Source organism: Podarcis gaigeae (assembly GCF_964106915.1).
Source record: "Podarcis gaigeae genome assembly, chromosome: 5".
Taxonomy (NCBI): domain Eukaryota; kingdom Metazoa; phylum Chordata; class Lepidosauria; order Squamata; family Lacertidae; genus Podarcis; species Podarcis gaigeae.
This window is the reverse complement of record NC_139681.1, coordinates 73,329,031-73,356,064: the sequence shown is the minus strand read 5'-3', so window position 1 is coordinate 73,356,064 and position 27,034 is coordinate 73,329,031. Positions and strand designations below refer to the sequence as shown.

The 27,034-nt window shown below is 43.1% G+C and overlaps 1 protein-coding gene and 2 long non-coding RNA genes across 6 annotated transcripts in view; 1 reads left to right on the top strand and 2 right to left on the bottom strand.

Moving 5' to 3' along the window:
* ZBTB38 (zinc finger and BTB domain containing 38) overlaps positions 1-1,992 on the bottom strand; it is a 33,660-nt gene extending 31,668 nt beyond the window's left edge. Inside the window, exon 1 of one of the 3 annotated variants that reach the window (XM_083739035.1) lies at positions 1,975-1,992. The gene's annotated coding sequence lies outside the window, so the exon portion shown is untranslated. Of the gene's footprint in view, positions 1-713; positions 834-929; positions 1,006-1,974 lie in introns of those variants that run through there. The other 2 variants (XM_083739032.1, XM_083739034.1) reach the window with 2 other exon arrangements.
* Positions 164-11,619, top strand: LOC310844712. 2 transcript variants are annotated; one of them, XR_014564270.1, is made up of 2 exons: positions 164-353; positions 11,075-11,619. It is a non-coding gene; the product is annotated as an uncharacterized lncRNA (long non-coding RNA). The 2 variants fall into 2 exon arrangements; XR_014564271.1 differs by lacking the exon at positions 164-353 and adding an exon at positions 1,318-2,009.
* Positions 9,252-13,043, bottom strand: LOC310844709. Its single transcript, XR_014564267.1, has 2 exons — positions 12,831-13,043; positions 9,252-11,700 (listed from the first exon to the last, which is right to left on the bottom strand). It is a non-coding gene; the product is annotated as an uncharacterized lncRNA (long non-coding RNA).
* Positions 13,044-27,034: the final 13,991 nt, after the last annotated feature.

Here is a 27,034-nt window from a genome sequence, read left to right as displayed (position 1 = left end):
GAGCCTCCTGGTGTTCAAATAGGGGACTTGCAGTTTCTACAGCAAGCATGTAAAAAGCCCAGATGAGCTGGAGGGCCAGATTCTTAAGAAATAGTCGCTCCGGAATCTTGCCCATAATTCCCCCCCCAATTCCGTCTTCATTTTATGAATGTTGTTCATTTTAGGAACATCAGCTGGCTACATAACACACACCGTTCACTGCAAGTGTTTCACTTCCTCAGATAAATCTCACGCATGGAAAACACACTCTGGGAGCAGAGGGGAAACATGAGGACTTGCTGCAAGATTGCTTTGGCACGTGAAGTAGTGTGAATGACAAGCTGGGGCCATTTCAGCTGTGGATTTACATATGAGTAAGTATGCCAGCTTACCCCTCATGCCTCCTTGGCCCTCAACATTATAGAACAGTGTGGATTGCTGTGGGCTGTGTCCAGGGGCCATGGAAGCCTGACGGCCTTATTGCTTGAGATCCCAGAACTACAGGAGCTTTGAAACTGCCTAATGGTACCAGCTGATAGGGCATCCCACCGCTGTGTTGCCACAGCAGTGGCGGACTTTGGGCTCTCAAAACTCAGTGCCACCCTGTGTGATGCTAAAATTCAGCGCTCCCCCCCCCCCGCCCGACCTCTTATGCTCCATTCCACAGTGTTCTAAGAATTCTAAGGTCTCAAATATAAAATAAATGTTCATAAATGTACAAGGCAAACAAATACATAACTATATAAACGTGTCTGAAATAGTACAGGAGAGCAATCCTGAAGCCATTCTGACTCTCCCAGTAACCCCAAATATTCCTCCGCAGTAAGGGGGGGGGGAATGGGGAAAGCCTTCCCATTGTCTTTTTGCTTACAAATCCTGTCTTAAAGAGAATATTTGTGTGTATGAATAGGGTGAGCCTGTGACCTGGATTCAGGAACTGAAGTATTTACCATCATAAAAGAATGGCCAAGCTGCCCAGGCAAATCAATCAGTGACCATTATGAGGTATCCTGGCAGACAGGATTTCTGCTGTAGACCGCCTCCTTTTGTGATGTATGTATGATGTCTTGTGGGGTGGGCTACAGGGTGGGCAATTTCAAAAGTCTATATAAGGGCTTGCACACCATCGTTCCGTGTTCTCTCCTCCCTCCTGCGTGTGGTTGCAAATATCTTACAGATAATTCCCCTTTCTGGGCTTAGAGCCCAGCGCCCCAAGCCCACAGATAAGGATGACATCAAAGCAAGCCAATTATATTCATTTGCTTTGATATAAGCTAAACATATATGAGCTCAAAGTTATAACTATCAATTAATGGTGGGGTTATTTTGACTACCAAGATGGTGTTTGCAGAGCTTCTGGTTCAATACAATGCCTACCAAATCCCTGCTGGAAGAGTGTTCCATAGCACAGGACCAAAGCACATCCATTCAAAGCACATTACTTGCCTCAAAGCATCCTGGGATGTACAGTTTGTCAGGGATGCTGGGAATTGTAGTACTAAGAGAGGAAACTTTTGGGGTGCAAGTGTGTGCTTTCATTGTAGGGTGTGCATCTGTCCTTCTAGCAGAGGCCAGTTGGGCCTCTGTAACATGGGGAACTGCTAACAGACCTGTCCAGATGATCTCGCTTTGAATATACATGTGGCAAACCTCACGCCCAGAGGCCAAACGCAGCCCTCCAGTGTCTTTATCTGTTTGGAATATGCCATTGGACCGTGAATGGCTCTTGCTGAAGATATAGATGTGAAAGCATATAGAAACCTTATTTCTGCATGGTTGGAATGTAGCTGACTGTAGAAAGATAAGCATTACAGCCATTGCTCCAGCCACTTTTGGCTGTGGCCCCTCCCACCACAAGCACGTGGTCACCAGAAGGTTCTCCACAAGGGAATGTGCCCTTCAGGCTGAAAAAAGTTCCCCACCCCCGTTTTAATGCATGAGGGAAAGGTAGATCTAGACGGCCGAAAGACCATCTCACCAGAAAGACTGTCTCACCTTTTCTATAGCCAGTCCATCAGTGCGCCCTGCAGGTGAGGGCCTCCTGCAGATAACATCTTCTCAGGAGGTCGGTTCTACACCATATAGGAATTGGGCCTTTATTGTCATGGCATCTGTTATGTACTAAGCTTAGATCCTAGAACAATAGGCAAGTAGGATCCTAGAATGCAACAACTGATTGGCCTGCAGGAAAAGACCAATCAGGCTCCAGGAAGGAAGCAGAATCAGCCAATCAGACGGGACTCACTTTGTAAATAATGTATATAATAGCCCGAGTTTTGGGGGGCAATTCAATTACTGTTTTACAAGCTGCAATAAAGAGCATGAAATCACTACAGGACTTCGAGTATATTTCAGCATCTAACCCTTTGGAACCCCGTTCTCTTAAATATTAGACAAACCCCCATCTCTGTTTTCCTTTGGCACCTGCTGACGACCTTCCTCTTCCAACAAGCCTTTTTCAGTACAGCTATTTCATAGATTTATTGTTTGTTTTTTGCTAGCCTGGGTTCCTTTGGAAGGAAAGGTGGAGTATAAAATTAAGAAAGAGAAGATACCTAGGGAACGGGGTCAGCCTTCAGAGTAGGTACATCCTAACATGGAAGAGTTTGCAGGTGTATAATGCATTGTTTTGCTTTGAATTGTATTTCATTAGTTTTTGAAATACAAAGAGAAGTCAGAAAAGGCATCCTATTAATGTATTAGTGGGTCCACCTAATGCCCAACTCACCCTTTATCTCTAACCCACCATGTTTACAAATGACCATTTAGCTCTTCTAAGGGAAGAATGTGGGCAAGGCAGGGAGAGAGAAAATGATAAGAAAGAAAGAAATAGGAAGATGAGTGAATAGGAGGGAGGCTGGTTGTCGGGGCCATTTGAGGTATTTGAGCTGCTCTATCCCTGTTTGTACACAACAAAGCACTGGCGTCACACCAGCTTGCGGGTGTTTGGTTGTACCACACCTATTCAGCTTTCGTACCCTTTAATTAAAATTTCCCTGTGCTTGTCCTCCTTTATTTAAAAGCTCCATATTAGGTGGATTCTCATAATGATATCAACACTAACCTGTTCAGAATTGCTCAGTCTAGTCAATAGGATGGCAACAAATTGCTTCAGGCAAACCTACCATGTTTCCCAGATACGACACCCACAAACCTTCTCTCTAGAGGTTCCTCTGGGCACTGTTCTCTGTGCATGTGCAACCACCCAATTCTCTTATTCCTTTCCCACTGCCCTGGCCAACCCCATTTGTACAGGGATACTGTACTGTTTTATGCTTAAAGGTAAAGGGACCCCTGACTATTAGGTCCAGTCTTGACCGACTCTGGGGTTGCGGCGCTCATCTCACTTTATTGGCCGAGGGAGCCAGCGTACAGCTTCCGGGTCATGTGGCCAGCATGACTAAGCCGCTTCCGGCGAACCAGAGCAGTGCACGGAAACACCGTTTACCTTCCCGCCAGAGCGGTACCTATTTATCTACTTGCACTTTGACGTTCTTTCGAACTGCTAGGTTGGCAGGAGCAGGGACCGAGCAACGGGAGCTCACCTCATCGTGGGGATTTGAACCATGACCTTCTGATCAGAAAGTCCTAGGCTCTGTGGTTTAACCCACAGCGCCACCCGCGTCGCTTGTTTTATGCTTAGGGCTATTATAATTTGAATTTGCACTTTTAAAACTTCTGCTTGGCTTCCTTACTATTTGAGTTTGCCAGGTGCGTTTCACTAGTGAAATGTGTCAGCTGTTGTTGTGCGTCAGCAGCCTGTATTACAGAAAGAAAACCTGCACAGCAGATATTTTTCAGCCTCAAGGATTTTTGGCCAGTTTCCAGGATCCCTGCACTGCTCAAACATGGTGCTAGCCCTGAAACCACAAAAATTTGCAACAGGATTTTACTGAGAAGTGAACTCTTTTTGCACTACAGTATATATGCGATTTTCAGAATGACAGGCATTTCTTGATGATCAGAATCTCAAAGGCACACACTCTTTGCTGCCTCACACCTATTTTATACGTCCTTGAACTTACCGAAGCATTCTGTCAATCTCCTGGTCTCTGGCCAATCATCTCTCAGTGCCACCCAGCCAATCCTAATCCAAAAGCATAGCTGTGGCAAAGGGCTTCCCTCCCATGTGCCTCTGAGCTGAAAAGCCATGTACTGGAACTGATGGGGCTGCCCAAAAATCAGCCCTAGTAGTAGAGATCTTCCTCCCTCACTTGCTAGGAGGCCTACAGCTGCTGTAGCAGATATGGGAGGAGACTTGGATGCTTTGAAAGCAGCTCTGTGTGGCAGCCCAGCTATGGGAATAGTTTGTTGCCTCTTTTAAGAAGTCTCAGAGCAAATATGATGTTCACCATAAACTGGTTGCAACCAGTTGGTGGATCTTGGTGACTGGGAAGAAAAGAAGCAGCTCCTAAATTTGCAGGCTTGTGTTCTGAAGGGTTCTGCCTTTCTGAAATATAATTTTGTTTGGAATCAGAAGGCCAGCACAGTGGTACCTTGGGTTAAGTACTTAATTCATTCCAGAGGTCCATTCTTAACCTGAAACTCTTCTTAACCTGAAGCACCACTTTAGCTAATGGGGCCTCCCGCTGCTGCCGCACCGCCGGAGCACAATTTCTGTTCTCATCCTGAAGCAAAGTTCTTAACCAGAGGTACTATTTCTGAGTTAGCGGAGTCTGTAACCTGAAGCGTATGTAACCTGAGGTACCACTGTATAAAACAAAACAACACAGTTAGCTTATATCAGAACCATATATTGGTTCCGAGGGTGCTCAGAGCCATTTGTCGTAGCCCGCCCAAGTTCTGTTGCTGAGAATCAGGAGCTAGGAGTCTCTGAGGAACCTTTTTTTTATATATAATATATTTATTAGCAATTTTTTAATTTAATTACAATTCCAATAAACAATACCATATAACATATCTTTTAACATAATCTTCTTAACTTCTTTGGACTCCCTCACATCTCCCGCTCCTGCGTTCCTAGCCAAGAAGGTTTTTCCAGCAAATTTATCCCCTTATTTCGATTCTTATTATCTAATTTTCCAATATTATATCTCTAATTTTTAATATCCTTTATTCAAATCTAAAAGAATTAAATATAACTTAAAAATTTTCCAAAAATTTGTCTTTTCTTAAATTTAACTTATCTTCATATATCACTTCCTCTATCTCAGTGGTGCCCAATTGTTTACATTCTAGCATCCTCCTTAACATTCATATAATTTACAATATTTTTGTAGATAGATCTTGAATTTCTTCCAGTATTCTTCCAACGTCTCTTCTCCCAGGTCTCGGATTCTGCCCGTCATTTCAGCCAGTTCCATATAGTCTGTCAGTTGCATCTGCCATTTTTCCAGCGTGGGTAGATCTTGGGTTTTCCAATACTTAGCGATAAGTATCCTTGCTGCTGTTGTTGCGTACATAAAAAATGTTCGGTCCTTCTTTAACACCTTCTGGCCGACAATACCCAAAAGGAAGGCCTCTGGTTTCTTAGGGAAGGTATACTTAAATACCTTTTTCAGCTCATTATATATCATTTCCCAGAAAGCCTTCACTCTAGGGCAGGTCCACCAGAGGTGAAAGAATGTTCCTTCATTTTCCTTACACTTCCAACATTTGTTATCAGACAAGTGGTATATTTTTGCAAGTTTGACTGGGGTCATATACCATCTGTATATCATTTTCATAACATTTTCTCTCAACGCATTACTCTGAGGAACCTTTGCCTGAGAGGAGAATCCATATGTGAAGTCCGACAGCCCAGAGGTCAGGGAATCCGGATGGTCACAGAATTAAGGGTCCAGTCCAGATGACGTAGAGTCACGGGTCCAGCAGGAAGTAGCAAAGTGGGGCCAAGAACAAGACATTTCCAGCATCTGACTGCTGCTGAGAGCTCTGTTTAAGAAGGCCAGAGTCAGCTGGTTCTCATCAGTGCCTTCTCCTCTTGTGAAGACTGATCTGCTGCAGGTGGGGTCACTCTGCCTTATCACTCTTCAGACTGCTGTTCAGCAGGCGTTACCCTGAAGGCCAGAGAAGCAACTCTGGAGTGTTTCTTCCTGTGAGGAGCTTATTGTTTATTTGGTCTGTGACAGAGAGAGGCAGAGAAAGGGAGAGCAAGCAACAGAGAGTCTCTATAATATATATCTCATTTTTTTTACTCAATTGTTTTGTGTTTCTTTTTTCTTTATTTTAAATTGGGCAAATTGGAGGAGTAGAGGATGGTTTTTGTATGTGTTGCAACAAATTCTGTATTAACCGTTTACCTACATTCACTCATTAAAAGCTGCAGTAGCCACTAAATGAGGCCGAGCAGGCAAGGTAGATACTACACTTCACAAGTCATGTGTAATTACATAAAAGGTGTGGATCTTAGCAGAGGATATATACTTAATGCACAGGTATGGAGGATAATGCTGTCACTATTCTTTTGACCTTGTTCTTTTGTGGGTTTGTCAGTGAAATTCTAAAATGAAAAGCTTGTTCAGAGAAGATGAACTGGTCACTGAGATCTTCTGGGATTTATTTATTTTATTCGTTATTATTATGCTACAAGGTGCATCTTATTTTCTTAAAGCGCGTATCACATTTTGGTTCAATGTCATACCCTCCAACATTTATCTGATGAAAATAGAGACGTTCTGTTCCATAATGATAATTTTACTATTTATATCCCACACATCTTACTGGCTTTCCCCAGCCACTCTAGGCAGCTTCCAACATATCTAAAAACATAATAAAACATTAACAAAACTTCTTTATACAGGATTCCCTTCAGACAGCTCAGGGGTCAGATAACTCCATACCCTCCAATGAAAATAGGACATCCTAAGGAAAAGTGGGACATTCCGGGATTAAATCAGAAACCGATAAGACTTCTCTAAATCAGAGACGTCCTGGGAAAATAGGGGCACTTGGAGGGTCTGCAATGTGCATAAAACAAGTTGTGAAATTTATCAAATGCCTTGTCAGTTGCAAGGTGTTCTTCAGCACACTACCTGATGTAGAAATAATCCCGAGTGCAGGAAAACTGGAAAACGCTGCTGTGTCTGAATATCATGACATCTCTTGGATGTAATTCTTGGATGTAAAACCTTGTCCTTCCTTACTACAATCAAGGAGTGGCTTTACTTTGCTTCCTTTTTGCAGAGAGTCATAATAAACTTTTCCAGACAACAGTTCCGTCTCTCCGGTTTATGCATCCTGCTTTTATTTCTAAACTGCTATCAGAACAATGGCTAAACGCCTCATGTTTATTACAGCTGCTGTTGCTCCCTGACAAACGTGTCAGACGTAAAGCATAATTTCACTCTAATCTGCGCCGGCCTTCATTACTTTCCCTCGTCAATCTAATTTCCACCTGTTCCCATGCTATCTCTTTCTTTCTTCTCTGCTCCAGTTGCAATCACAGCTAACATAATTCTCTGAGGTGGCGCCTCATAGATACCAAAGGCCCTGCAAAGCTCTGCTGAGTCATCCTAGTGTCAGAGGCTGAGGCCTAGGAAATGAACACATAAGCGATTCCACCCCCCCCCCAAAGTGACACATTAAACATAATGGCTGGTGTCACTCAGGGCAGACTGTTGCTTTTTTCCTGAGCCATAATTACAGAAAGGCCCTGCACAGGAGAGGCAAAAATGTTGGGGGTTGAGGAGGCTCAGTTGTGAGGGAGTGAGAAATGTCCCTGTTTTCATCTAGGAACATTGGAGGTTATGCTATTGCTCAGTGGTAGAGAGCAAGCTTTGCATGCAGGAAGTCAAAAGTTTCATTTCCTGGTATCTTCAGGTACGGAGAAAGACTCCTGTCCGAAACCCAGGAGCAGCCATTGCAGTGAGGAGTTGCTGTCCTGCCCCTGGTATAACTGCAGCCTACTTGGGTGGTGGTTTGGGGTAGGGTAGTAGCAAGGGCCGATCAGAAGGTCGGTGGTTCGAATCTCTGTGACGGAGTGTGCTCCCATTGCTCGGTCCCTGCTCCTGCCAACCTAGCAGTTCAAAAGCACATCAAAGTGCAAGTAGATAAATAGGTACCGCTCCATGCGCTGCTCTGGTTCGCCAGAAGCGCTTAGTCATGCTGGCCACATGACCCGGAAACTGTATGCCGGCTCCCTTGGCCAATAAAGTGAGATGAGTGCTGCAGCCCCAGAGTCGGTCACGACTGGACCTAATACTCAGGGGTCCCTTTACCTTTAACTTTAGTGGCAAGGGCAAGCAGCAGCGGTGGATTGGCCTCACTAGTGCACCTATGCAGCCCAGCCCTCAATGCTCCCCCATTCTGCCCCGTCCCAAGCACTGGCCCACCACACTGCAGAACCCCTGGAAAGCAGCTGCCAGTCACTGTAGACAAGAGCAAAGTAGGTGGACAGTCTGACCCCATATGGGGCTGCTTTATATATTCACATTTACATAAGAAACGTGACATGTTCCTAGCCAAACTTTGCTTTTACGCATACAGTGGTACCTCAGGTTACAGACTCTGCTAACCCAGAAATAGTACCTCTGGTTAAGAACTTTGCTTCAGGATGAGAACAGAAATCGCACAGGGGTGGTGTGGCAGCAGCTAGAGGCCCCACTAGCTAAAGTGGTGCTTCAGGTTAAGAACAGTTTCAGGTTAAGAACAGACCTCCAGAATGAATTAAGTTCTTAACCCGAGGTACCACTGTATTATTGAAATCGCATGAAGTGGTATGGTTCGTGGACCAAGCACCCATCGCAAGAGGAATGTGCAGAGTTTTTAAAAATTATTGCTCCAAGTTTATTGACTTGGAATATTTCAACCATGTAAAAAGCACAGTTTCTTTGATATGAGGTCATGGGTTTCTTTGATATAAGGTCATGAAGTTTATCAAGAATGGAGGTCTGCTAGCCCAGGCTTCCTCAGCCTCGGCCATCCAAATGTTTTTGGCCTACAACTCCCATGATCTCTAGCTAGCAGGACCAGTGGTCAGGGATGCTGGGAATTGTAGTCTCAAAACATCTGGAAGGCTGAGGTTGAGGAAGCCTGTGCAAAGGCAAGCAGCAGCAGTGGACAGACTTTGCATTGTCACATTTTTATGCGAGGGAATGGCGTCACATAGAGGCAATGATACCTGGGTAACTGTGTCAGAATCAGTTGTCCCAAGCTGGAAAAATAATGGCCCCACTAGATTTTTTTTTTTAAGAACAACATTTATATACACTCCCTTTTTCAAGGAGGTCAAAGTAGCAGTTTAACCTCAGGAGAGCACCATTAGGTTGTTTGGCTGCGGGCTAAATAAGAAACAGACTATATTATCATTGTTACCATTATTGTTATTTTATTTATTTCCTTTCTCATATGTCTCAAGGCAAGTTACAAATATACAACAAAAACAACAAAAAGTAGTTTAAAAACTACTAAATATAGACTTTGAAACAGTACAAAATTATCTAAGACAGATATTTTTTCGTGTAGCTGGAAAAGCTTGTTGAAAAAACAGGTCTTAAATTGTTTTTGGAAAGTAATTGAGGGGCAGCCACACTGAAAGACTGCTCTGAGTTACTGTTTTTGGCCCTTGAAGGAGAAACCCTCTTGTAGAATGCAAAATGATCTCGCAAAGTGTAAAAACCAGTTGCACAAACTTTATGGTATCAAAACCCATGATTAAAATACACAGTGAAACAGTCCTATCAAAATATAAACATCTCTAATTAAAACACACAATAGAACAATCTGATTAAAACATTGCTGCAATTAATACAGGAGACTGAGGTGAAGAAATCAGGGACTGCCTGTGCAAACAGGTGAGTCTTCAAAAGCGAGCAGAATGCCAGTAAAGAAGGGACCTGTTGCATTTCAGCGTTGAGTGCATTTCACAACACCAGTGCTACCATGAAAAAACTTATTTCTGCATTATCACAAGTCAGTGATCATCAGGCTGGGGCAAAACTAGCTGCATTCCATTTTTAACCAGGCCCTAAAACATTTTTAAGAATGTTTCACACATCTGAATCATACTAGCACCAAAGCAAGCTTCTGAATAACTCTCATAGTTTATCATGGTTAATAAATATATATGAAATATCAAACCAATGCACAGAGCATATGTAGAAAATCTGTCAAAAGGTGGCGGAAGCTGTAGTATGTGCTGGCTGCATCCTTTGGAAGCTCCCTAGCTGCAAGAAACCTGACTTGATGTTTTTGAAATTTGTTCCTATGCCATTGGCTGAACTGCTGAAATTTTCATGAACATGCTGGTTTTCAAACCTGTTAGTGCTCAGGTGGGGTTACAGGCTGCCAAGGGAAAGAGATACAAAGCAACATTAATACTACCCTGGTGGGCAACTATTGGGATTATGATGAGGAAGTGTCTTCTACCTGTATCCTCTCCTTCCACAAACCTCAGTATGTGTTATGGTTTTTGAACGTTCTTTTGGAAGCCGGACGTCCGATGGGGCTTCTGTGGCTTCCAATTGGATTCCGTTCGACTTCCAAGGTATGACTGTACTAGAGATTCCAGAGTGTACCATTTCTAGTAGCCTGTCTGGCAGTGCCTTGCCCTCTCTCTTTTCCATGGTTTCCTTTACTTCTTGTGCTGTGTCTTTTCCACGAGTTACCCTTTAAACTTTAAAGCAAAAATATAGCACTCAAGGCTTCTAGCTTTGGGGCTGAAAATCTGGTTTTAAAAATAATAGGTTGGTATATGCAGTTGTGTGAGTTGAATTATTCCTTGATGTGTGATATGGTTTAATGAAGGCTAATGCTGACTTGAAAGTGCTCCTGCACTACACTGAGAAACGGTCCACCCATTTGCTGAACCTTCTACCATCTGAAGTTGGGTTGGGTAATTGTTGTACTTTACCAAGTAGTTACCGTATTGATTTCTTCCTCGTCTGATGCATATCTTGTCCAGAAGTTCTTTGTTCCGCAGCCCATAAACCACAGGGCTGAAGCTCTGTGCAAATAAGAAAACAACAAAAGCTCCAAATTTTATCAGAACATGTTCTGATCCTTTTCCGATGGCTGTCAAGATTAAGGGTGGAAGAATATGGAAGCTCATTTGTACACCATGAATAATGACTGTTTTTCTGGCCTTTTTATTTGAACAGTTAAAATAACCGCTGAGCTTCCCTTCTCTCCACAGGAGAAAATAAGCAGTTACCATGACAGCTGCAAGAAGCAAAATGAGAATACTTCCGGTTATTTTGGCAAAATCACTACCCAGGATAGTTGGGCAGGAGAGCTCTGCTTCATATATGTCCCTCGGATCTCCTTCTGTACGTTCCACAATGATCAAGCATGCAGATTTGAGGATTGTTCCGACCCAGACACAAGCTATAGCTTTGCGTTTCACCAAGTGTACAAAGGCCAGGTATCTCAAAGGCCAGCAAACTGCTAAGCAAGTGTTAATTGCCATCAAAGCCAGCGTTACCAGCACTGCTTCTGCAACTGCTGTTTGTACTCCAAAGGTGATCCAGATCCAGAATTGTTGCACTTTAAATGTTTGTATCGTGTTGGACACCATGCCAGAGCAACAGAATAAAGAGCAACAGAGAAGATGATGGCATAGGAGGAAGTATCTCACTTCCTTCACCATTTTAGAGTTCTGTCTCACAGCCTTGATTATTAATATATTCAATGCAGTTATGAATATGAAGTTAGCCAAATAAAGGCCTCCTTTTACAACTACTAGTGTTTGTATTAAATCTGATTTGTTTGCTTGAGTTTCAGTTGTGGACTCATTCATAATAGCCAAGTGAAGTTCTTGCCCTGGAAATAAACAAGCGATACATTTATAACAGTATTATAACAATATATTTCCAGCTATTTAGTCTGATGGGGAAACCCAGCCAGATGGGCGGGGTACAAATATTATTATTATTATTATTATTATTATTATTATTATTATTATTATTTACATGAACAGGATTATAATCTATATGCACTGGAGTTTTGAGCCACTGTGGTGTCATTGGTTACATTGCTGGAGTAGAGTCTAGAAGACCAGTGTTCAAAACCTAACTCAGCACTAGGGATGGAGAAATTTTATTCAGGATGCATTTGAAGCTGACTTTTTCTAGTCCACACTTTCTGAAGGAACTAATCCTTTGAAATTTGCACTTATCCAAATTTTGCAGTGCCATTCTCCAACCAAACCCTGTTTACAAAATGGCATATATTAGGCGAAGTTTGCCTAAAAATGAATATATTGGGGGGGCTGCAAAAAATGTGTACATTAGTCAAAACTGTATATTAAAAATGTGTTTATGAGGAGAAATTTGTCCTAAAATGTGATTAACTTTTAAGAGGATTTTAAACGAAAAATATCTCTGAGCCATGAAGCTCGTCAGTTGACTTCCTTAGTTAATTTTTCAGAAAGGGCCATACTTTCTGTTTCCACTGAACAACTGAATCTTTTAAACTGGTATTTATTGAGCATTTGTTCCGATGGGTTTGCAGGGAGGTTATACAACAATGAATGTTCATCCTGATTGGCTTGCCCATCTCCAACAAATCACCCAGAGATCCTGCATTCTCTTCTTCCCATCCCTGGTTTATTAACAATAGTCTGTGTGAGAAATGGAGAGGTGTCTGGCAATAGTCTCTACTACCCTGATGAATAGCATGTAATCTGAAACTAGGAGGTGGGTATACTAACTAACCCAAATAGCACATCTTTTTCTTTTCTCTTCTAGAAAGTGTTGAGAATAGCACAATTAAATTAAAACAACAGCAACAACAACAACCAGTAGTGTATGCGTGTTCATCATGCTAAATTAAACTGAGTGAAAGCAATGTCATGACAAGAGGTTAGAAAACAGTTCTATACCATAGCAAATTTATAAAACCCAAGAGTTGGAATACATCACTTATTCAACTTCATACATCCCATATCTTACCTTTTCATGTTCTCCCTCTCCCAAGAGTAGATTCTAAATTTGAAGATTATGACTTCTCAAGCTACAGTACCGCATCCATCTAAGCATGATGACATCTTCAAAATGCAGACTTTTCATGGACCTTTAATCCTAGTTTAAAACCGTTTAAACCCGATCTTTAAAATCGTGGTTTTAATAGTTCGCTGATTGCAATAGTTTACACTGATCTGAAATAGTTTACACTGATCAGTGTTAGCTCACACTGCTTACTTTTTGTTCCGCTGCATCTTACTGAAATGCCCTAGCAGAAAAAGAAGAAGGAAAACTAACTCTGAGATTATTAATTTCGAAACTAGAGGGAGGAAATAAAACCAAAAACCCCAAAGAAAACCTCCTCACATCTTCCACCAGCCATTTTGCATTTGCTTAGCAAGACCACTCTCTAAATTTCTATTTATTGCCTGGATCAATGCCTACATCATCTATCTCAACCCAAAATGCACAAAGTTCATGGAATATTAATTGAATGCAAGTTGATGATGCGTTCATAAAATAAAACATGAGACTTACTTTAGTTTCTGAGCTTTGTGGACATAAGAGACTGCCATATACTAAGCCAGACCACTGATTTTTCCAGCTGCTGGTGCACTGTATCTCTCCAGGGTTCCTGTGAGGGATCTTTCCCAGCCCTCCCTCAAGTTGCTGGAGACTAAACCCATGATTTTCTACATATTTTCCACCATTGGCTTATGGTCTTTCCCTACCTGTGAATTTAAGTGGGTTTTATGTTCTTGATCCTATGTCAGAAAAGAAGGCACTACCAAAAGCATACATATTTCACAATCAGGGCCAGCTCATCCATTAGGCAAGGTGAGGCGATGACCTCAGGCAGCAGGATCCACAGGGGCAGCAGATCCCAATGTAAACCTTCATTGCCCTCTTGTTCATAATGTAGATCTTCACGCACTCCTTATTCTCTGGTGTGGAGGGAGGCTAAAGTCATTCAGAAGTACCCCCAAGCTGTGAACCCCTTTGTATTTCTGGATCCTTTGTTGTTGCTTGAGGTTCAGGCAGCCTTGGAGGCATGGAGTGTCTTCCATCAGCTTCTGTCGTCTCTGCTCTGGTCCCCTCTAGGTCATATCATTGCCACATGCTAATCTAACCTCTAAAGACCGAGATCTGCCTCTGAAGACAGTTTGGAAACTTCATGTGGTGCAGAATTCAGTGGCCAGGTTGCTAACCGGGGCAAGAGAGTTTGAGCATATGACACTGATCTTGGCCCAACTGCACTGGCTGCCAATTGGTTTCCAGGCCCAATTCAATGTGCCGCTTTTGACCTAGTAAAGGTAAAGGTAAAGGTACCCCTGCCCGTACGGGCCAGTCGTGTCCGACTCTAGGGTTGCGTGCTCATCTCGCTCTAGAGGCCGTGAGCCGGCGCCGTCCGAAGACACTTCCGGGTCACGTGGCCAGCGTGACGAAGCTGCAGCTGGCGAGCCAGCACCAGCGCAGCACACGGAAACGCCGTTTACCTTCCTGCTATAAAGCGGTACCTATTTATCTACTCTGGGGACGCAGGTGGCGCTGTGGGTTAAAGCCTCAGTGCCTAGGACTTGCCGATCGAAAGGTCGGCGGTTCGAATCCCTGCGGCGGGGTGCGCTCCCGCTGCTCGGTCCCAGCGCCTGCCAACCTAGCAGTTCGAAAGCACCTCCGGGTGCAAGTAGATAAATAGGGACCGCTTACCAGCGGGAAGGTAAACGGCGTTTCCGTGTGCGGCTCTGGCTCGCCAGAGCAGCGATGTCACGCTGGCCACGTGACCCGGAAGTGTCTCCGGACAGCGCTGGCCCCTGGCCTCTTAAGTGAGATGGGCGCACAACCCCAGAGTCTGTCAAGACTGGCCCGTACGGGCAGGGGTACCTTTACCTTTACCTATTTATCTACTTGCACTTAAGAGTGCTTTCGAACTGCTAGGTGGGCAGGAGCTGGGACCGAACGACGGGAGCTCACCCCGCCGCGGAGATTCGAACCGCCAACCATACGATCGGCAAGTCCTAGGCACTGAGGTTTTAGCCACAGCGCCACCCGCGTCCTTAAATGGCTCAGGGCTGCAATACCTCAAGGACCGCCTCTTCCTATATGAAACCTCACCATCTGAGGTCCTTCTACATGTGTCTCCCCCACAAGAGGTCCACAGGGTGACAACATAAGAATGGGACTTTTCTGTGGTGACTCCCTGCTTATGGAATGCTCTCCCCAGGGTGGCTCCCCTGGCACCTTCCTTCCATATCTTTAGGCATCAGGCAGAAACAGTCCTCTTCTCCTAGGCCTTTGGCTAATTAAACCAGAGGGGGAGGGAACCAGAGGGGGAGGGAACTATTGTTTTTGTTTGTTATTATGGTACGTATTTTTGTGTTTTTATATTGTAAACCACCCTATGATCTTCAGGTGAAGGGCAATTAATAATAATAATAAGAATTTGAGTTCCTACTGAAATGAGGCTGCATTTAAATGTTGTATTTTAATCTTGTTTTTAAGTTGTATTTCAATCAATTGTTTTTATACCTGGTGTTAGCCGCCCTGAGCCTAGTCTTGGCTGGGGAGGGCAGGGTATAAATAAAATTATTATTATTATTATTATTATTATTATTATTATTATTATTATTATTAAATCCACATCTGAAATGTGTTCCGTATTCAGTTATCCAGTTTCTTCTCCCCCCCCCCCTTTATAACAGTGCTCTTATGATTTTACCAGCAGAATTAAAGGAAAACAAGGCAGAAGTTCAACAGGCGACACTTTCATCCTGTTTGCATTTTCATTATTGGGTGTCTGCTAGGAGGTGGGGAGAGAGAATCCTCACCCTATTGAATTTCTGCCCATCACAAAAAGCTTTTAAAGGCTCAGGGTCATTGAAGAAGACAGCCCTTATTCACATTATAGTTTTGGCCTACAGTATATACGTCCAGCTTCTTTACATTTAACCTACCCTTGGTCTGAAGGAGTTAAAGAAATTACTCCTTCACGGTTCAAAGCAATTTTCATGAATTCTGCAGCAACCTGCTGTTCCCGTTGATAAGGAGTAAGATTAGCAATTAGTAGCTTTCCACCTATCAATGTCAAAGGCTGGAGGGCACTGAAGAGCATTGTCTCAGCACCATGCAATTAGTTTCTCCCAACATCTGTCAAGCTCTTGCCTGGTCAAAAGAGAAGCAAGCTTTTGTTGTAGGAACAGCCACTAGTAATACGACAGGTAGCAATGAATAAGAAGTTCCATTATTTTTCTCATTACGGCAGAAAGATGCAACAGCTTATGCTAAGGATTCCCCATCCCCGACAATTCTATGAATGTTAATTCGTAAGTGGAATTTGCATCCTAGCTGAGCCCTCCTCTTTCAAAGAAAAACCTACCAACATGTTTTGACAGAACAGGTCCTGATTTTTGTCATCCACTAGGGAGCAGCAGAGGGCAACTTGTTGCGAGGCAAATTACAGCACTAACCAGGCTGAAGTGGTTTAAAAAGGTGGTTAACATGCCCAATATTTCTCACTTTATACTATTCTTTTTTTAAAAAAAGAAGTTCATTTGTTATGCACTTTATTTTGGTTGCAAAGAGCATCTGCTTAGATTCAAGATGAAAATATAGCTGTGGTCACCAGACCCAATTCACACACGCCACAGACTACAGGTGGCAATCTCCTTTTTGAATGCTTACTACTACTACTACTACTACTACTACTACTACTACTAATTTATTTATATCCCGCCCTGCCCAGCCGAAGCCGGGCTCAGAGCGGCTAACAACAGTAAAATAATACAGCATTATGTTACAAAACTCCCTGAAAGTAGAAAAACAGCAAAACAGGCAAAGAGGTGGGGATTAGAATCTTTCTCCCTGGTGTACTACTTTTCTGTTTGCAGGGAGGCCTTTAAAAAAACACCACAACCAACCACAAGAACAACACACTGCGAAGCAGGGGTCAGCAACCTTTTTCAGCTGTGGGCCGGTCCACCGTCCCTCAGACCATGTGGTGGGCTGGACTATTTTTTGAAAAACAATAATGAATGAATTCCTATGCCCCACAAATAACAAAGAGATGCATTCGAAATAAAAGCACACATTTTAAATAAAAGCACACATTCTGCTCATGTAAAAACACCAGGCAAGCTCCACAAATAACCCAGAGATGCATTTTAAAGAAAAGGACACATTCTACTCATGTAAAAACATGCTGATTCCCGGATCGTCCACAGGCCGGATTTAGAAGGCGATTGGGCTAGATCCGGCCCCTGGGCCTTAGTTTGCCTACCCCTGCTGTGGAGCATTCAAAATGGCACACCTCAGCTGCAGTCCAAAATAGCACACCTCATACCTGTTGCATGCATATAGATGAGGCTTCAGCTACAGGGCCCAGGCCTCATGAGGCTGCAAGGGCTGGGCTTGTGCTTCTATGAGATGTAAGGGGAAGGCAAGTGAGGGGACTGCATAAATGTACCTGCCACCCACGCCACCCTGGGGATAAAGCATAGCTGTCAACTTTCAGAATAGAAAATAAGGGAACAGCAGCCTCACCTGTCCCGGGGAGAGTCTACGGGATATCTAACAATCAGGGATAGCAGCAGGAAGCAGCGGGAAACAGCGCTGGAATAAGGGAATTTCCCGCAAAAAAAAGGGGAAGGTTGACAGCTATGGGATAAAGCAGGTCTGAGGCAGGAAGTCTGGCTGTATGGGCATAGCTTCCCTGAACAATCTTGAACCCTTACTTTGCAGGGTTGAGAGTCCGTGGATGCAGAGCCAGGATCCCCACTTCAGAGGTCCTGCTCCACCTTTCATATGATTGGATGGAGGGCAAATGACTGGAGGAGGTCAGTGGGATGTAACTACTGATTACTCCCCTTGAAAGCTTAATATAGTGGAAGCCAATACCTCCTCCACTGAATGTACATTTCCTGTTTCCTATCGGGCACATAATCTTGGCAATAGCAGGCCCCAACTTGCAAGACAGCAGTTCTGCTAGCCAGACTGCCGGGAGTTCCTGGAGACAAAAATATATGCAGAGCCAGCTCTCCCACAAAGGCAGGCTAGACAGCAGAAATTAAAGCACCCCTGCCTGCAGTGCTGGAAGCAGCACGTAAACCTATATTGTTTCTGGAATGGCTGGCCTGCCCTGTGAATTGAGGACATGTCCCAGAACCTTAATAAGCACCAGACCAAGACCAAACACTGACTGAGGCAAAGGGCAAGATTGTGGGTCGCTGGTAGTGCGCTGCCTGGGACTGCAAGCCCTCAATGCAGTGCAAAGTCCACTTTATGACAATACTGAACATAAGGAATTTCTGGTGTCTTGAGCTTGCCTGTCCTAGCCCTTAACCTTTGCCTTAGAGGGAGAAAGCATCAGCTTAAAGCCTGTGGCCTAACTTGGCTTTTTCTGCCAGCATTACTGTCTGCAAAGAATCAGGCAATGACTACAATCCTCTGCATGCTTAATTTGGATTCAGTCACGGTGGGATTTACTTTCAAGTAATAAGTAGGATCATCTGCTTCTGCGTGTTTAGAATTGAGAGCTGTGTTTGTCCTGGAATCTTATCTTAACCTTTTATTTCTAGCTGTGATTTCTTGCTGTGATTTATTTTACAAACTTCTCTGTTGAAAGATTATTCTCTCAAGTAAGTACGCACAGGATCAGAGTTTTAGATCTTTTTCTTCTTCTTTTCTATTTATGATATTGAGGTCAACTTCAGTCCAGTTGCTCTTTTTCTGTGGATTTGCAAAAATATCAACTCGCATCAACTTCAGTACATTAAAAGAAGTTGCAATGTCTGCCTCTGAGCACTTCCTGAAGAACGGTATGCTTCTGGTAAAGATGACAACTCAGTTACGGGTGTTAAGTTGTGGGTGAACATATCAGATGACACAGTGATTCTCCAAACAGCTCTTGTTTATTCACAGGTCAGAACAGAACTGAACTGAAGGGTTCAGCCAGCCTGCTTATATAGAGCTCCACTACAACGTAACTGTAACAACTTTCTGTAACTATCCAATCACTGAACATCACTTTCAATCCCTTATTTGCATACATGGACCTGAACTATCTACAGTATCTCCCTGCTGGCCCAGGGTGAGAACTTCAGTACATAATACCGGGTCCTTTTTAAAATTAACAGAACTGCTATGTGCGCAATACAGCAGTAACATGGTGTGGAAAAACACATGCCGCCACCACCAGGGATTTGAAAAAATAAAAGCTGAATCTTGCGATAATTTGACATTACAAAAATCAAATCTGAATAACACAAATTCAGACAACTATAGAGAAGAAATATGGGATTAGTTTGTATTAAAGGGGGAAAAAACCACACTGTAAATTTGGAGATCTATTGCAAAATGGAGTCCACTACAAAATGCCACCAAAACTGGAATCTATGGGCATCTTTAGTACACTGCCTCAAATCAGGATTTGCTGTTATACAAACTGATATGTTTCTCCTGGAGACAGGTGTGAGTAACTGATGGATTTTATAAAAACTGGGGGATAAGTCCTTATTTGCTTCCTTGTCCCAGCAGTCTTTAGGTATTGTCCTATTATCTGCAGAGCACTTAGTAAAGTCTAACCTTAGTGAGTCTGCAATCTCCTTCTCCACTCTAAAATGTACAAATGACACTATTGGAAGGAACAGAAGCAACCGCTGATTGCAAACTCTAAAGAGTTGACAGAGCACTTTAGCTCCTGATCAGATTGGAAAGCAAAGCTGAAGGGCTGATGGACCACTTCCTGTAGGTTAGCAAGCTGGGTGTGGTCTGTGCTTACCCCTGCTCTAAAGTGGGTTCAGCATGACACAGTTTTCTGACTTATCACATAGATAGAACTACAGAAAGAAATGGAAGATTAAAAACAGACATATGAACAAAAAAAAACTTTTTTAAAAGCCCTGAAAGAAGCCCTAGACTGCTCTTAGGAATGGCTTTGGTTGCTCTAAGGAACAGCTATGGTTTAAGATCAGTTCAGCCAACGAATTCATGGATAAATTATGTGATTGCCCATGAATAAAGATTAGACACAAACAAGATTTGAGCTGAATGAAAAATATAATTTCCCACCACCACATAATTGCTGAGAAAAGTCCTAAACTGTCACATTTATCAGGCTGCAAAAATTTGAATTATTCTAACAGAAAGGACAATGAAAATAGAAATAATAAACTTTTATATTTGCATGTATACCGGTACCTGGGCAAAGATGCAACTGACAATTAAAAACCTAACTAAAACATGTCCATTTGCATACAAAATACCTTTAAATGAAAAATATCTTATGACTTCATACTTGGCATATGTGAAAACTTTTAACATTACTGGAATAAACAAGCAATTCCACACATAACTTAGCAAATTGGAGAAGCAATACACCATGCACTGGTTGTGTGCTCTGCACATGTCATTGAATTTAAAACTCTTTCAATATTTTTCTTGTAATATTTTTTTTCTATTTAAAGGCCCCTCATAATCTGAGACCTTAAACTATAGCTTACTTAGCTTGTGTGCAAATCCAGCAGTGTGACGACCTACATTGGCTCCCAGTATGTTTCTGAGCACAATTCAAAGTGTTGGTGCTGACCTTTAAAGCCCTAAACGGCCTCGGTCCAGTATACCTGAAGGAGCGTCTCGACCCCCATCATTCTGCCGGGACGCTGAGGTCCAGTGCCGAGGGCCTTCTGGCGGTTCCCTCATTGCGAGAAGCAAAGCTACAGGGAACCAGGCAGAGGGCCTTCTCGGTAGTGGCGCCCGCCCTGTGGAACGCCCTTCCAGCAGATGTCAAAGCGATAAACAACTACCTGACATTCAAAAGACATCTTAAGGCAGCCCTGTTCAGGGAAGTTTTTAACGTGTGATATTTTACTGTATTTTTGGTTTTTATGGAAGCCGCCCAGAGTGGCTGGGGAGGCCCAGCCAGATGGGCGGGGTATAAATAATAAATTATTATTATTATTATTATTATTATTATTGTGGCACTATAAAGATGAACAAGCTTATGACATAGCTTTCACGTTAGTCTACTTAACCAGATGCATTATTATTATTATTATTATTTTTCTGTTTCTTTTCTGCAAGACAAGACAGCACAATCCTACGCATAACTACTCAGAAGTAGGCTGGGCCCTACTGGGTATATTTTGCATTGATAATGTTCTTGTTTCCTAGTGAAAATAGACCTTGCACAACCTTTTCCTTTTTTTTTTAAAGAAACCCACGCCAAGATTAAAATGTTTTAAGTTTCTAAGAAACCTATTTACACCTTGCTCAAACATGCCAAAGCAGCTGTTTCAGGCATAACCTGTACTGTCTCTTCAGCTTCCTCATTATTTCCTAGAAATATTTAGGCAGGAGTTCATAACTGCTGGAGCAATAAGTGGCTTTTTCTACTTACCATCTGCACTTCATCCGACTACCTGCACTGGTAGAAGGACACTCTCCGTAGGGAGAAGGCAGCTCTGCCTTCCACCTGCATTAGATCTTCCCTCTCTCCATTTCTTTATCAAAAAGATTAATCCTTGGGCAAACAGAGTATCTTTACTGCCCCCATTCTTAACAGCTAGCCTGTTCTGCCTCTTTCAAGTAGTACAACTGATGCTCCGGGAGACCAGGGAAATTAAGAAGCGACAGCAGTACCGCCCCCTCTGGGATTCTGTATTCATGCTAATCAAGAATAAAGGAAAACGCAGCCTTTCCTGTTGACTTCCTTTCAATCTTTTAAAATAGAAAACGCTACAAAAAGATAAAAATGCATTGATATGTACAATTAACACGTTGCACATTTACCCAATGTCTGCTGGAAGTGATGCCATTGAGTGCAAATGCCATCCATGGCTGCATCACAGTCTTCTCTGTGCTCTTCCTCCAAGTCTTTCCTGCCTTCTTATCCAGCCCCTATTGCCTCTTGATTATTATCTGCTTGGGATCGGGTAGGGTTGCCATATTTCAAAAAGTAAAAACCAGGACCAAAAACCAAAAAAAGGCAATTTTCCTATTGACTTGCCTAAAATCCAGGACTAAGTGCAGTCTTTCGGAAATCTCTCCCCCCCCCCCCCGTCAATTTCATCTTTGAAATCCCGGTAATGTCTACGAAAATCCAGACATATGGCAGGCCTAGAATTGGGCACAAATCTGCTTCAGATCACATATAAGATGTTGTTGTCATTTAGTCGTGTCCGACTCTTCGTGACCCCATGGACCAGAGAATGCCTGTCTTCCACTGCCTCCCGCGGTTTGCTCAAACTCATGCTGGTAGCTTCGAGAACACTGTCCAGCCATCTCGTCCTCTGTCGTCCCCTTCTCCTTGTGCCCTCTATCTTTCCCAACATCAGGGTCTTTTCCAGGGAGTCTTCTCTTCTCATGAGGTGGCCAAAGTATTGCAGCCTCAGCTTCAGGATCTGTCCTTCCAGTGAGCACTCAGGGCTGATTTCCTTCAGAATGGAGAGGTTTAATCTTCTTGCAGTCCATGGGACTCTCAAGAGTCTCCTCCAGCACCATAATTCAAAAGCATCAATTCTTCGGCGATCAGTCTTCTTTATGGTCCAGCTCTCACTTCCATACATCACCACTGGGAAAACCATAGCTTTAACTATACGGACCTTTGTTGGCAAGGTGATGTCTCTGCTTTTTAAGATGAGCCTGCCTAATTCACACTTTCCGAAACAATATGTGAAATGAACAACAATCTGCCTTACTAAATCCACACTTCTCTGAATTTTGCTGTCCATGTCTCCAGCCAAGCAACGTCTGTAAAAATGCACATTAAGGTAAAGTGTGCATAAGAATGCACATATTAGTGATAATCGCTTACAAAATACATTATAGTGTTGCACGCCACCCGTCTCTGAGTGATGTGAGATTCTAGGTGTTCCAGACATTCACCCATGGTTTGTGTTTCCTTTGGGGAATGAGGCATAGTAGTGATATCTTTGTGATATATGTTTTAATTAAACATAAATACAACCCGAGCCTACGATGGAGGGGTTCACAGCATTAACACTCCAAGAGGGTCTTGTTTCTCCCATAGACAGAGCCTTGGATTCAAATAGACAACAAACATCACACTGTGCCTCTCTGGCTTTCCAACCTGCAGCTTTACTTCTAGGTCACATTACACATACTTTCAGCTCTAAACTGGCTTTTCTCAGTATCTGCAAGTTGGGGGTGGTGGTATGGGCCCCACCCATTTGCTGTCTCACACAGAGCCTCCTTTCACTTGCTTTCTTAATGGCTCATCACCTTTCCTTTGTTCTCTTAATGGCCCATCATATAGGTGATTTCCTGAACACAGGAATCTAGCCTGGCTTGATTAGCTTTTAATATTTACTGGGACTAGGGTGTCTGGCACCCAGTTTAACACCCCAAGCCTTGTTTAAATTCTAACACTTACTAGATCCAGGAATTTATAGTGGCCTGGCACCCACAAGACCATAGCAACACTAAGGAAAATTGCTTTCCGAAAAAATGTGTTAAGGGAAATCTTCGCAAAAATGTGTACATTAAGATAAATTTGCACTAAAACGAGAACTTAAAATAATAATAATCTGGAGACTGATGTGGAAATCTGGAGAGCTGAGTTTAAGATTAGAAGAATGAGAAACTGAGAGAAGCCGCAATCAACAGATTCACATGCCTCTACTTTGAGGGTGTCATGTTTTCTTCCATTTAAACCAGGGGTCACCAAGGCAAAGCCTGTGAGCACCATTGTGTCTTGGCTGAAATGGTGCTGTGGGCCAAATGGGGAGACCTGGCAGGCCTAATTTTCCCTATGGGCTGTAGATTTCCCACTGCTGCTACATATTCCTGCGGCTACATGTTGTTGTTGTTTAGTCCTGTCCGACTCTTCATGACCCCATGGACCAGAGCATGTCAGGCACTTCTGTCTTCCACTGTCTCCCGCAGTTAAATGCTGCTACATATTCCTATTTAATTTTAACAGCTCTTGTAAACTGCTTAGAAGTTTTGTTACCCTCCAGTGGTATATGCCTTTCGATAGATAGATGAGGGACCCCACATACCAACAAATGCCACATTTATTTGAAAGCAGAATCTTCCGTTTCAGTGGTGGGCAGAACAAGGAAGAAACAGGCAAGGGATTTCCTGAGATCAAGGCCTGTCCCATAGTTTTTCCTTTGGGCCAAGTAATAACTGAATGGAGCATTGGCAAGTCACACTCTTTCAATTACCCACCTAAAATTAGAATAGTGAGTTACTTCACAGGGTTGCTGTAATATGCTGCCCAGTATGAGGCCATTTTATGCCCCCCTTTGATGGAGGTGTGAGGCTCTGGCATGGTCATAAGAACCCTCTCCAGCCTCCTCACAAAAGCCGGAAGAGCTTGCCCAGCTTTGGGAAGGAAACAGGAGGACTCTAGGACCCTGTCAGAGCACCCTCACATCTCCTTCCCGAAGCTTTGGCTGTGTGCACTGCCCAAAATCCACCTCTGATGAGTAGTAGCTTTTAGAGTAAGTGAATCAAACAGGAAACACTGGATTTTGTAGCCCCCTATGCAGAAGATCGGTCACAACTACAACACTGCCATGTGTACAGAACTCCAAAGTTCTCAAAATATTCTTTTTTGCAGCAACATTTCACTAAAGATTAGCTCTGTTACTACCTTGGTATACAGTGTTTTGAGATATCTAACAGCAGAATAAAAACCACATCCTGCACCCAGGAGAGGCAGAACGGGTTTAGGTGAAACAAGCACAGCTCTAACAGGCTTTGTCAGTGGTATTCACCGAAGTGTTTTCGTTTTGTTGAATGGTAATGGTTAAATAACTACAAAACTCATTCTCCCAGTGCCAATCTGCGCACGAGGAAAAGATCAACAATAGAAGTTCCAAGGTTTGCACAAGTACAATTTAAAAACAAGCAAACACTCCAGTGAACACTGAAAATGATTTGTGGCTGCAGACTGCGGAATGTGTGTTGAGAGAAAAACAGAAGTGGGTGAAATGGAGTATGCCATAAAAGGGCACAGCTGTCTTGTTAGGCAATGCTTTGTTACAAGTCCCACTTGTTCTCTCTAATATTAAACTGCCATGTGTGGGGTAGGTAAAATCCTAAACACATCCAATGAAGATGCAGTTGTTTTTTTTTTAAAAAAAAGAACAACCAGTTGGTATCTGAATTTATTATAAATTCTTTTTATACTTGGAATTGCCTTGTAAAACCATGTCAAGATACTTCACAGGAAGTGATTCATATGTCCTGCCAAAAGAGATCCCTATCCTTTTACTGTCTCATGTTCCAGTGAAAAATGAAAGGTACCAAACTGACCACAGAAGGCAGGAAACTCTCATTTTGTGCTTCCTTTGGTTTTGGTGTTCCATGATATTCATCCTAATGTTCTACCTTGTATTTCCTTGCTTTTGACGTTCAAATAACCTAACCATATTCCTTCATTGACATTTACAGGGGATCCTTTTGTTGTTGTCGTCACTGGACCCTTTCATAGGACAGGAATTTGATTCTCCTTAATGCAATAACTGTAGAATTTGGAAACTTCACAGACCAGTGGCGTAGTGTGGGGGGTGCAGGGGGGCCAGCTGCACCGGGCACAACATCTGGGGGTTAGGGTGCGCAAATCCACAGGTTAGGGGGCACAAATCCATGGGTTAGGGGCCGCAAATTACTTGCCTTGCCCCGGGTGCTGACAACCCACGCTACGCCACTGTCACAGACTGATGGGTGCTTTTGTTCTGTAGCTCTGGGTCCTCTTTGCGGTGACGAGATGAGTGGGGGGAGGACATGGTCTCCTTTGACCAGACAGAAAAATTTGGATGGTACAGGAAATTATCTCAAGACAATACAGTGGTACCTCAGGTTAAGAACTTAATTCATTCTGGAGGTTTGTTCTTAACCTGAAGCACTTTAGCTAATGGGGCCTCCTGCTGCGGCTGCGCCTCTGCTGCACGATTTCTGTTCTCATCCTGAAGCAAAGTTCTTAACCCGAGGTAATATTTCTGGGTTAGTGGAGTCTGTAACCTGAAGCGTATGTAACCCGAGGTATCACTGTAGTCCGAATCTGTACTGGAACTTTTAAAAAAAAACAACTGTTCTTATATTTGGAATTGTTTTTTAATGTTTGTGTTGTTTCTAAATGTGAAAATTTTAATTGTTTATATAATGAACTGTTTTTTAAAATATTTTACAGTTTTCTTGCTTTATGGTTTACACTGTTTTGTTTTATGATTGCATACTTTATTGTATGCAACCTGCTTTGGGACCTTACGGTAAAGGGCAGGAAAGAAATATATTAAACAAATACAATAAATTTAACGTTTCAACTTACTAATTTCAGTATGATTTTAACACACACACACACACACACACTGGGAGGAGTTCTCATACACCAGTGTTTCTCAAACTTGGGTCTCCAGCTTTTTGGACTATAACTACCACCATCCCTAGCTAGCAAGACACGTGGTCAGAGATGATGGGAACTGTAGTCTGAAAAACAGCTGGAGACCCAGGTTTGGGAAAGCTGGCATAGACAACACACTTGAAAGAACACCTGCAGTGTCTGAAGCTTAGCACCACTGAGAGTCTATTTTAAATAAGGGAAGGAGCTAATCAGAATCTGGAGAGTGGGAGGTGTTTTTTTCTTGTTTTTTTTAAAGCCTTTTACTCAAGCAGCACAATCCTACAAAAAACAACAACAACGCTCTCCTCCCTCAAACAGCTGCTATAGAAGTGGAAAAATTAAAACACATTCACACTCTTAAAACACACCACATCACTATAAAATCACACACAAAATATTAACACACACACATACAGAGAGATACACTGAACATGGACAGAAGCACAGAGGGGAGACTTTCATCCTCATCTTGACATATTGGGGGGGGGGTTAACTCACCCTTCCATATACCTGCCACACTGGATCCATGTGGATCAGCTGGGGAGTAGGGAAGTGCTGCTTTTCTTCCTGTTTTTGTTATGCTGGGTAAAGGTAAAGCGATCCCTGACCGTTAGGTCCAGTTGCGGACGACTCTGGGGTTGCAGTGCTCATCTCGCTTTACTGGCTGAGGGAGCCAGCGTTTGTCCGCAGACAGCTTCCGGAGGTCATGTGGCCAGAATGACTAAGCCACTTCTGGCGAACCAGAGCAGCGCACAGAAACACCGTTTACCTTCCCTCCGGAGCGGTACCTATTAATCTACTTGCACTTTGACGTGCTTTCGAACTGCTA